The following is a 10,122-nucleotide window of genomic DNA, read 5'->3' on the forward strand; positions in this document are numbered from 1 at the left end:
TTGTTTTGTTTTTTATTGTGGTGTTAATAGTTTCTTTGTTGAGTATTTTCTATGCTGAATTCATTGTGTTATCCAATTTTTATTTTCTTCATTGTTGTTGATCTTGTGTTTACTAAGTCCTTGTATTTTTTTTTTTCTTATTTTGCTTAGAAGGACTATTAATTTTCTTTGTGGTTACCCTGCAGTTAATTTTTATCTTCCTAATTTTGAAATGGGAGCTCTGGTAGCATAGTGCCTAAGGCCCTTGACTGCTAACCAGCAGGCCGGAGGTTTAAACCCACCAGCCACTCCTTGGAAGGAAGATGGAACAATCTACTTCTGCAGTGATACTGCCTCAAAAACCCAAGGAGGGGTCGTTATGAGTTGGGTCCGACTTGACAGCACATAACAAAAACAAGAGCAACTTTTGAAACAGTCTGTTCTATATTGATGTCATTGTGACTTCCTCTCCATTTGGAAATTCTGTTATTATATCATTTATTTCCTCTTTTTGCTTTGTACTCAACTCAACTCATTGCCATTTAGTTGTATCTGACTCATAGTGACCCCTCCTTAGGTTTCTGAGGCAGTATCATTACAAAAGTAGATTGCCCAATCTTCCTTCCAAAGAGTGGTTGGTGGGTTTGAACCTCCACCCTTCTAGTTAGCAGTCAAATGCCTTAGGCACTTTGCTGTAGCTGTATTATTTACTAATTGGAAACTATGGTTCAGTGTTTTTAGTTTTGTAAGCTTATTTTAATTTTGAGAATTCTTTTTCTGGGTTGGTTTCTGGGTGATTTTGTCATGTGTATTAATCTTACGTAGTTGTCTTCCATTGTTTGTTTTTGTCTGAAGGACTTTCTTTACCATTTCTTGTAAGATTGGTCTAGTTTCTACAAATTCCCTTAATTTCTGTTTATTTGGAAATATCCTAATTTCACCCTTGTATTTCAAGGACTGTTTTACTGGATATATATTTTTATTGGCATTTTTTTGCTTTCAAGTTATTATATATGTTGTCCCATTGCCTTCTTGCTTGCATGGTTTCTTCCAAGACATCAGAGCTTAGTCTTGTTGATACTCTTTGTAAGTTTTTTTTTTTTTTTTTTCAAACTGCTCTCAAGATTCTTTCTGTCATAGGTTTGGGGAAAGTCCGAATATGATATGTCTTGATGACTTCTTTTTTGGGCTCTATCCTTTATGGAGTTCATTGATATAATTTTGTTCTTCATGTTATTGGGAAAGTTTTCTGCTAGAAAGTCTTTGAAAATTTTGCCTGTAGGGTGTTGTTTTTTATTTCTTGTTTTTTTCTGCCTCCTCCTGTTCTGGAATTCCAATCACACGTAGATTATGTCTCTTCATAGTATGCCATGTCATTCTTAGGCTTTCTTCATTTTCCTTTTTTTTTTTTCCGATTTTCCCTGATACAAACTGGTGTCAAGGGATTTGTCTTCTTGTTGGCTAAGCCATTCTTTAGTTGCTTTGATTCTATTCTTTCATCCTTCAAGTGTGTTACCTATTTCCACAACTTTAGTTCATCTTTTGGATTTCTAATTACTGCTTTTATATAATTTCTAAATATCTATTTATTTGGTCATTTTTGTCTTGTATTATTTTCCTGAATCCTTCTAAGGTACTATATTTTCTTTAATTTTGTTTGTTTTCCTTGAGTTCCTATCAGGCCCTGCTTGTGTGTATGTATATGTGGTGGGGGGGGGTTGGAGGGGGTGAATGGGTGTGTGTAGTTTTTAATTCCTTATCAGGTAGTGCTATTACCTGTTCTTCCTTGGCAAGGTTTCTTAGTTCCTTATTTTGTCACTTGCTTGTGCTATCTTGTCCTGTTTCTTTGTTTGAATCATTGTTTTTTGACTCTGAGAACTTTTGAAGTTGTTTTTATTTGTTGATTATGTGTCAATTTATTTCACCCTGATTTTTATTTTGATATATTTCAATATCTGGAAAGGTGAGGCAGGTGTCCTTCTTTGGATGTCAGCTTGGCAGCACTGGGACACTCACCACCTGTCTCTGGGTTGGTAGAATAATTAGTGGAAATATGGGCACCAGCCTCTGTCATGCAGCAGAGCTATGGGTGTGATGAACAGGTTTTATCCACTGTCTATCCTTGATCCAGTAATGCAGTGAAGAATAGTAAATGTATCATACTGCTAGAAGAACAAGTCTGTCTTGGAGAAAGCACAGCCAGAATGCTCCTTATAAGCGAGAATGGCCAGACGTCATCTCTCAAACTTTGGTAATGCTGTCAGAAGGGACATGTCTCTGGAAAAGGATATCATGCTTGGTAAAGTAGAGGGTCAGCAAAAAAGAGGAAGACCCTCAACAAGATGGACTGACGCAGTGGTTGTGACTGTAGGCTCAAACATGGCAACAATGATGAAGATGGGGCAGGTGTGGGCATTGTTTCATTCTGTTGTACACAAGATCATTATGACTCAGAGCTGACTCGACAGCACCTAACAAATATCACCATTTTTAATTCCTTATAATGTAGTTCCAATACCATTTTTTCCTCTGGAGATTTTCTGGCCCTGTATTTTGGTCACTTGCTTGAGCCATCTTGTCCTATTGTGTGTGTGTGTGTGTGTGTGTGTGTGTATGACTTAAAGTTGTCTGTAGTATCTAAGACATTGTTGATTTTTTATCAGTTTGCTTCTCTCTGATTTTGTGTTTTGTTTTGTTCTAATATATCTGAGCAATGGATTAGCTGTGCTACTCTTGTCACTAGCTTGGCAGAACTGGGGTACTCACCACCTGTCTCCAGGTGGATTTGGTGGAGGGGGAGCATGGGTGTGGTAATATAAAGTACTTGCAGGGCAGGCTGGCAGGTGTTGACTGGCAAATGTTGCCAAATGTGCTGGAGTGGATGGTGGTACTCACCCAGAATGTGGGGTTGCAAGTGTGGCAGGTATGGTTAAGTAGAATTACTGGCTCTCAACAAATGAGGAAAAAAGAAAAGTGGGGAAGGAAGAGGAACATTAAAAAAAGAAAAGAGAAAGGTGAAGTGGGGATAAATAAAAAGAAAAAGAAAGGAAATAGAAAATGAAAAAGCAGCATAATACCAGCCCTAACTTCATTCCCCAAACAAACTGGTGTGTTGGGTATGGCTGGGTAGTCACTGAATGATGGGGAAGAAAGAAAAAAAAATAAAAGTGTGGGGGGGGAGAGAAAAAATAAAGAAAAACAAAAAGGTACCACAACACCAGTGCAATATCTAGCCACAGATGTCTGAGGTGGTGGGCTTGCAACATTTGATTTGCTAAGGCAAATGGGGAGTGACAGGTAAAGGATTATGGAGGGGGAGGGGGAGGGGGACCCAGTGGAACACCAGGTGTGGGAAAAGCAGGGGGACTTGAAATGCCACTAAGTGGGTGGAGGTGGGAGGGGCTGTGCCTCTGGTCACCAGGATGATGTGTGGGTGAAAGGGGGTAATCACTTCTCTGCTTGCTAGTCACCCACACAGATGCCACTGCAATTCCTGGGTGAGAGAAGCTGGTTATCTGGTTCCTGCTCAGATCAAATGCTGCTTGCAATAATTTCAGTGATGTCTATTTTTACTTCCTTTGAAGGGGTAGCAGAGGATGATTTTGATCCATCCACCTCTGGGTTATGGGCCCAGCACACTTCCACTGCACCACTCCATTAGCTGTGGCATAGTGCCTAAGGCATTTGACTGCTAACCAGAAGGCTGGTGATTCAAACCCACTAGCCACTCCTCAGAAGGAAGAATGGGCAATCTACTGCCATAGAGATACCACCTCAGAAACCCAAGAAGGGGTCGCTATGAGTCAGAACTGACTCAATGGCAATTTTGGTTTTGTTTTTTGAAGGGATATCCTCAAATTGCTTACTCTTAGCTAAGATATATTAATGCCTTTAAATGTCTTTGTAACCCCATGGGGTAACTTGTGTCAATATTACAGAAGAGATTACTAAGGTATATAATCAAAGTTACACAGTTAGAAAGAAGTTTAATCCAGGTAATCTGATGGCAGAGCACAAAGAGCACAAAGTCTTAACCACTATCCAATAGTAGTACACAACTCAAAAAGAGTTTGTTCTTCACAATAAAAAAAAAAAGTAAAAAAAATAAATTAATTAAAAAAAAAAAAAAATTTGTTCCAGGAGACCCTTTGCCAAATTCCCTTTTGGTAGTGATGTCCCTCCTAATGGTCACCATTCAGTTAAGGATTTCCTTCTCTTTATGAAAAATCAGAATGAGAATATCATTATAGTTATCTTTTGGATTTAAATAAGTCTCATTGATACGTGGATGCACCTTTCCCAGAGGTAATTTATATGCATTGCAGTAAGAGAAGGTAACACCTGCAAAATAACTGGGAGAAGTGCCTTCCCATCCCAAAACTATGCCTACTTTTTAATATATCCATTTGGAAAAAACCTGCCAACTCATAAGTTATGAAAGGAAGTCACCACAGTCAAACATTTCTGCCTCAAGAGAGGTCATGAGAGGGTTCTAAGGAATTTGACTGCTAATCAGAAGGCTGGTGATTCAAACCAACCAGCCACTCCTTGGAAAGAAGGTTGAGCAATCTACTTCTGTGATGATACTGCCTAGGAAACCCAAGGAGGGGTCGCTATGAATTGGATCTGACTTGATGGCTGTGAGTTTGGTTTGTTTTGGTAAATACCTACCTCCTTTCTCATGGTAAATACCTATCTCCTTTCTCAGTGACCCACTTGTGCCTTCAGAACTTAACTGTAGATAGTGGAAAAAACTTTCTGAGTCTACTCATTAAAACAAAGTGAACCCAACAATAATAGGAAACCCTGGAGTCCTTACAATTCAGTCACGCACTTGGTATATTCTTAATATATACCAAGCACAGTCTTAACTTCTTTGCATATTAATGATATGCAAAAGAGGCTGGTTAGCAATTCACTATGAAGCACAAAAATTGAGAATAAGTATTTAAAACATAAAACAAATTAACAGCAATTTTTTCCTGTTCAGTTTATTTTTAAAAGTTGATACTTGTATTTAATATTTGTATCTTTGTTTCATTTTTCCAATAATTTACTATATGGTGTTTTATAAAAAAATCAGTAACAAATTGAAAATTTTAAAAAGAATTCTTCATAAATAATTTTAAAAGTGCTCCTTTATGTGTATTAACACCTTTAATTTTTGCAACCATTTTAGGAGGTTGTTATTATCAGCCACGTTTTCAGATGTAGATATTGAGCCACAGAAAGTTAAGCAAAGTTAGAAATCAGTTACAAAACAGAAATTCAGTCCCAAACATTCTGGGATCAAGAAATGCTTTCAATCACTATGTTAAACTGTCTCTCATAGCCCATCTTTGGTAGATATCTGAAAAACAGTACCGAAAAATCTGCTCATCGTCTTGGATAGGGAACAAAGGTGCCAATAGAATGATTTTTTGACTGGCCTATGTCCCTTGATGTGCAGAAGCTCCAAACACAGCTCTTCTAAAGCAGTACTGAGGCATCCCCAGCCCAGGGAATGGCATCATCCTTGACATCATCTCTGCCCCTTCAGTGAAGCGCTAATGGAGTTTTCATTTTCTGGTTTCTTCCCTTTGGCTAGGCTCTTCAAAACTTGGCAGCCCCTCTCTCCCTGTTTAAAATATGAAGTTCTACAACTCATTCAAGCCACAAGCCACAGATTGCACATAAACCTTGTGATGATATAAGTCATTTGCAATTATGAAAAAAGCATAGATTTATTGAATGTTCACTATGTGCAAAAATTGCTTAACTAAGATAGAAACATTTAATGATCTGCATTTCTTATATATGTGTATTATACTAAATTTTCACCATCCCACCTTTTAAATCTGTTGTTGTTTGCCCTGGAGTCGGCCCCAACTCATAGCGACCCCTCCTTGGGTTTCCGAGGCAGTATCACTACGGAAGTAGGATTGCCCAACCTTCCTTCCGAGGAGTGGCTGGTGGGTTTGAACCACCAGCCTTCTGGTGAGCAGTCAAGTGCCTTAGGCACTATGCTACCAGAGCTCCTAAATCTGTCTAGTTGGCTTATATTGTTAACACTTTTGTATTTCAACCGACCTACTTTGATACTGATTTAGAATTTGCATCAATTTGTTGTCAATTAATAAAAGAAATTTAATGAGCTTCTCTAGAATGTACTCCTTTTGTCATTTGTTTTTGCTGTTTCCTCTACTGAGGTTACCATCCCTTACTTGTTTTTAGCTGCTGTTGAGTTGGTCTCTGATCCCTGGTGACTCCATGTGTTAAAGGTGACCCCATATGCTCCGTAAAACATTTGGGGCTACAGTCCTTACAGAAGCAGATCACCAGACCCTGGTTTTGTGGACCCACTGGGTAGGTTTGAACTGTCAACCTTATGTTAGCAATCAATCATTAACCACTTACGCCACATAGGCTTCTATCTTCTACTTACTAGGCAGAAAAGTACAGTACCTAAATCATGGAATTTGGAGCCAAAGGATGAAAGTGATGGATGCTAAGTAGGAAGTCAATGATATCCACTATAAATACTTTATGCAGAGTTCCTGGATCCATTAGAGAATGGAAAGGAGGTTCAGAGTAGCTAGAGTTACATTAGGGAGGGGAGAGTGAAATAAAGTGGAGTTATAAGATGGACAAGGTCAGCTCCTATAGGTACCAGTAGATCATGGTAAGGAGTATGCATTTTATTTAAAGTGTGATAGAAAGTCATCAGAGTGTTTTACACAGAGTAATGGCATGATCTGGCTGCAATGTGAAATAATCAGTTCTGCTTATATGGTGGGTACAGAGGAAGGTGGAGATAGAAGGAGACATTGAGATTAAGCTGATGTGGAAGATAGAGGAAATAAATTGATCATTTAGTTATTTGGGGACACATTTACATTTCTTTATGTTACCATGTTTTAAAGGAGAAATTGCTAAACTAGTTTCTAAAGAGAGTTATTACAAATTATAAATAAAAATATGTAAAATTTTTTTATTTCTATGTTAAGCAAATAATATTAAATGCACAATTTTATTCAGTCTCACTCAAGTCCTCTTTTCAGAATCTCCTTTAATCACAGAAGCCCCATACTGATCACTCTTTACCCTGAATTCCTATGATTTTTCATGCTTATAAAGATCATTTTAATCTTAAATTGTGTAATCATAACAGTATCGAATATTTACACATCTACCAAAAAAAAACTTATTGTCATCAAGTCAACTCCAGCTCATAGAGATCATAGAGATCCTCATTAGGTTTCCAAGGTGACAAATCTTTACAGAAGCAGACAACCTCATCTTTCTTCCACCAAGATGCTGGTGGTCTTAGAACCACCAACTTTTCGGTCAGCAGCCAAATGACATAACCAGTTACACTACCAGAGCTTCATAGATACATGTATAGTGTATTACAATTTAAAAGTGTTTTTAAATACATATATTCACACATACCACTTATATCATATGCGTGTGTCTTCAACCAGATTATAAATGCAAGATATACATCAAAGTTCTACCACAGTATGGCATAAAATAGATGTCTAAGAAATAAGTTTTCTTTCTTTCTTTGGGCACCAGTCTGATGCTTATATTTTTTTTCCCCTTCTCCCTGTGCTAAGGACATATTCCAAGTCTAACCCAATGGAAATGCAAAGTGGGCACTTAATCAAGTAATTTTTGTTCTTTGTTGCCATCGAGTCACTTCTGACTCATAGTGACTCTATGAATAACAGCAAAACTCTGCCTTGGCCTGTACCATCCTTACAATCATTGCTGTTAAAGACCATTACTGTAGCCACTTTGTCAATCCCTCTTATAAGTATCTTCTTCTTTTATGCTGACTCTCTACTTTACCAAAAGACCTTCTCTAGGGATTTGTCCCTCCTGATAACATGTCCCAAGTATGTGAAATGACATCTCATCTTCCTTGTTCTTCAGAAGTTTTCTGGCTCTACTTCTCCCAAGACTTTTTTTTTTTTCCTGGCAGTCCATGGTATATGGAAGTCCATATATATTCATATATATTCAATATTCTTCACTAACACTATAATTTAAATGCATCAATTAATGCAATACATCCAGTCCTTGCTTATTGACAATCTCGCTATCCAATAGTTTGCATTTATAACAACCCTGAAAAAATTCTCAGGCAGTGCCACTGATGATCCAAACCCCAGATGGGGCCACAGAAAGACCTGGGGTGCCCCCCACAGGCCAATCCAAATGATATACTGGAGGCCCAGCAATGACTAGGCCATACAAGGGATGGCAGTTGACCAGCCACAGGATGCCTTCTTCCGTTTGCCAGCAAATTCTCAGCCCAGCCAGAGGGCATGGGTGACAGTGGGCAGACTTAAAGTCATGAGGGGGAGGTGAGGAAGAGCTCAAAGGTGTGGGGAGGTCAGTGGGAGGAGGCAGGAAGGAAAAGAAGCACAGGGCCAGGACAGATGGAGGAAGAGTAGAGTCTCCGTCCAGGGTAGGTGGCAAGAGGCAGCAGGTGGCAGACAACACACAACTACCACCATCACCACTCCAGACTCTCATGGGCTCCACCCTGGTGGGGAAAGCATGGAAGAGAAGGAAGGCCCGCCACACCACACACATCCTGAGACTCACCATGTGTACCCAATCCCATAACACCGATTTCAGGACCTGCTCTTTGGAACCTTTAACTATATCGATAACTGAAGAGTCGTAATTATTAAAAGAATTATGCACCCATTTAAACAGCAAAAAGTTTAAAATTAGCTGTGGTAAGAGAAAAAAATAAATGAAGAATAAACTTAAAAATATTAAAATTGCCTGTTTCATAATCATTAACTTGTCATGATTAGTAAGTGTATTTTTTATAAGAACTTTGATTTTTAGAGCAGTTTGGTTTACGTAAAGGCTTGGGAGAAAGTACAGAGAGTCCCCATGTACCTTCTCTCCCCTCTGCACACACTTTCTTTTATTAACATCTTGCCTTAGTGTGTTACATTTGTCACAGCTGATGATCCAATACTGATAAATTAATATTAACTAAGGTCCACAGTATACACCAAGATTCACTCTTTGTGTTGTGCTGCAGTTATGTGGGTTTTACATATGCAGAGTCATGCATCCACCATTATAGTATCATTCAGAATAGTTCCACCGCCTTTAAAATGCATTGTTTCATCTATTCACCTCTCCCCACCCCATACTTCAAACTCTGAGCAACCATTAAACTTTTTAATGTTGCCATTAAGTGCCCTTGAGTCTTTTCCAACTCATAGCCCCACTAAGTACAACACAATGAAACACTGCCCAGTTTTGCACCACCCTCACAATCATCATTGCTAAGTTTGAGTCCCTTTTTGCAGCCACTGTGTCAATCTATCTTGTTGAGAATCTTCCTCTTTTTTGCTGACCCTCTACTTTAGTAAGTATGATGTCCTTCTCCAGGGCCAAAAACTGAGAGATGAAGTCTCAACATCCTCACTTTTAAGAATAATTCTGGTTGTACTTCTTCCAAGACAGATTTGTTGGTTCTTTTGATAGTTCACAGTATATTCAATATTCTTCGCAAATACCATAATCAAAGACATCAATTCTTTTCTTTTAGTTCTCTTATGTTGAGCACAATCCATATCGAAAGCTGTAGTCTTTGATCTTCATCAGTAAGTGCTTCAAGTCCTCTTCACTTTCAGCAAGCAAGATTGTGTCATCTGCATATCACAGGTTGTAAATGAGTCTTCCTCCAATCCTGATAACATGTTCTTCTTCAGATAGTCTTTCTTCTTGGATTATTTGCTGAGCATGCAGATTATGTAAATGTAGTGAAAAGACACAACTCTGACTCACATCTTTCCTGATTTTAGAATGTGGAATGTCCCCTAGTACTGTTTGAATGACTACCTCTTGGCAGTAGGTCAGAAAATGTCTTTCTGCTATTCATAAGTTATACATGGGCCATTTTTTTCAGAAATAGGTAACAAGGTCCTTCTTCCTAGTCTGTCTTAGTCTGGAAGCTGTGCCAAAAGCTGTCCACCATAAGGACCCGTGGCTTCCAGCATCACAGCAACACTCAAGCCACCAACAGTATAACAAACTGAGAGATGAGAGGTGGTAACATCTCTGTAGAATTATCTTTTCCAGAATGTTTCACAGTTGGAATCATACTGTATATAGCTTTTTCAGATT

The sequence above is a fragment of the Orycteropus afer genome, unplaced genomic scaffold (assembly GCF_000298275.1).
Source record: "Orycteropus afer afer isolate SDZICR_OR568_19922 unplaced genomic scaffold, OryAfe1.0 scaffold00093, whole genome shotgun sequence".
Classification (NCBI taxonomy): Eukaryota; Metazoa; Chordata; class Mammalia; order Tubulidentata; family Orycteropodidae; genus Orycteropus; species Orycteropus afer.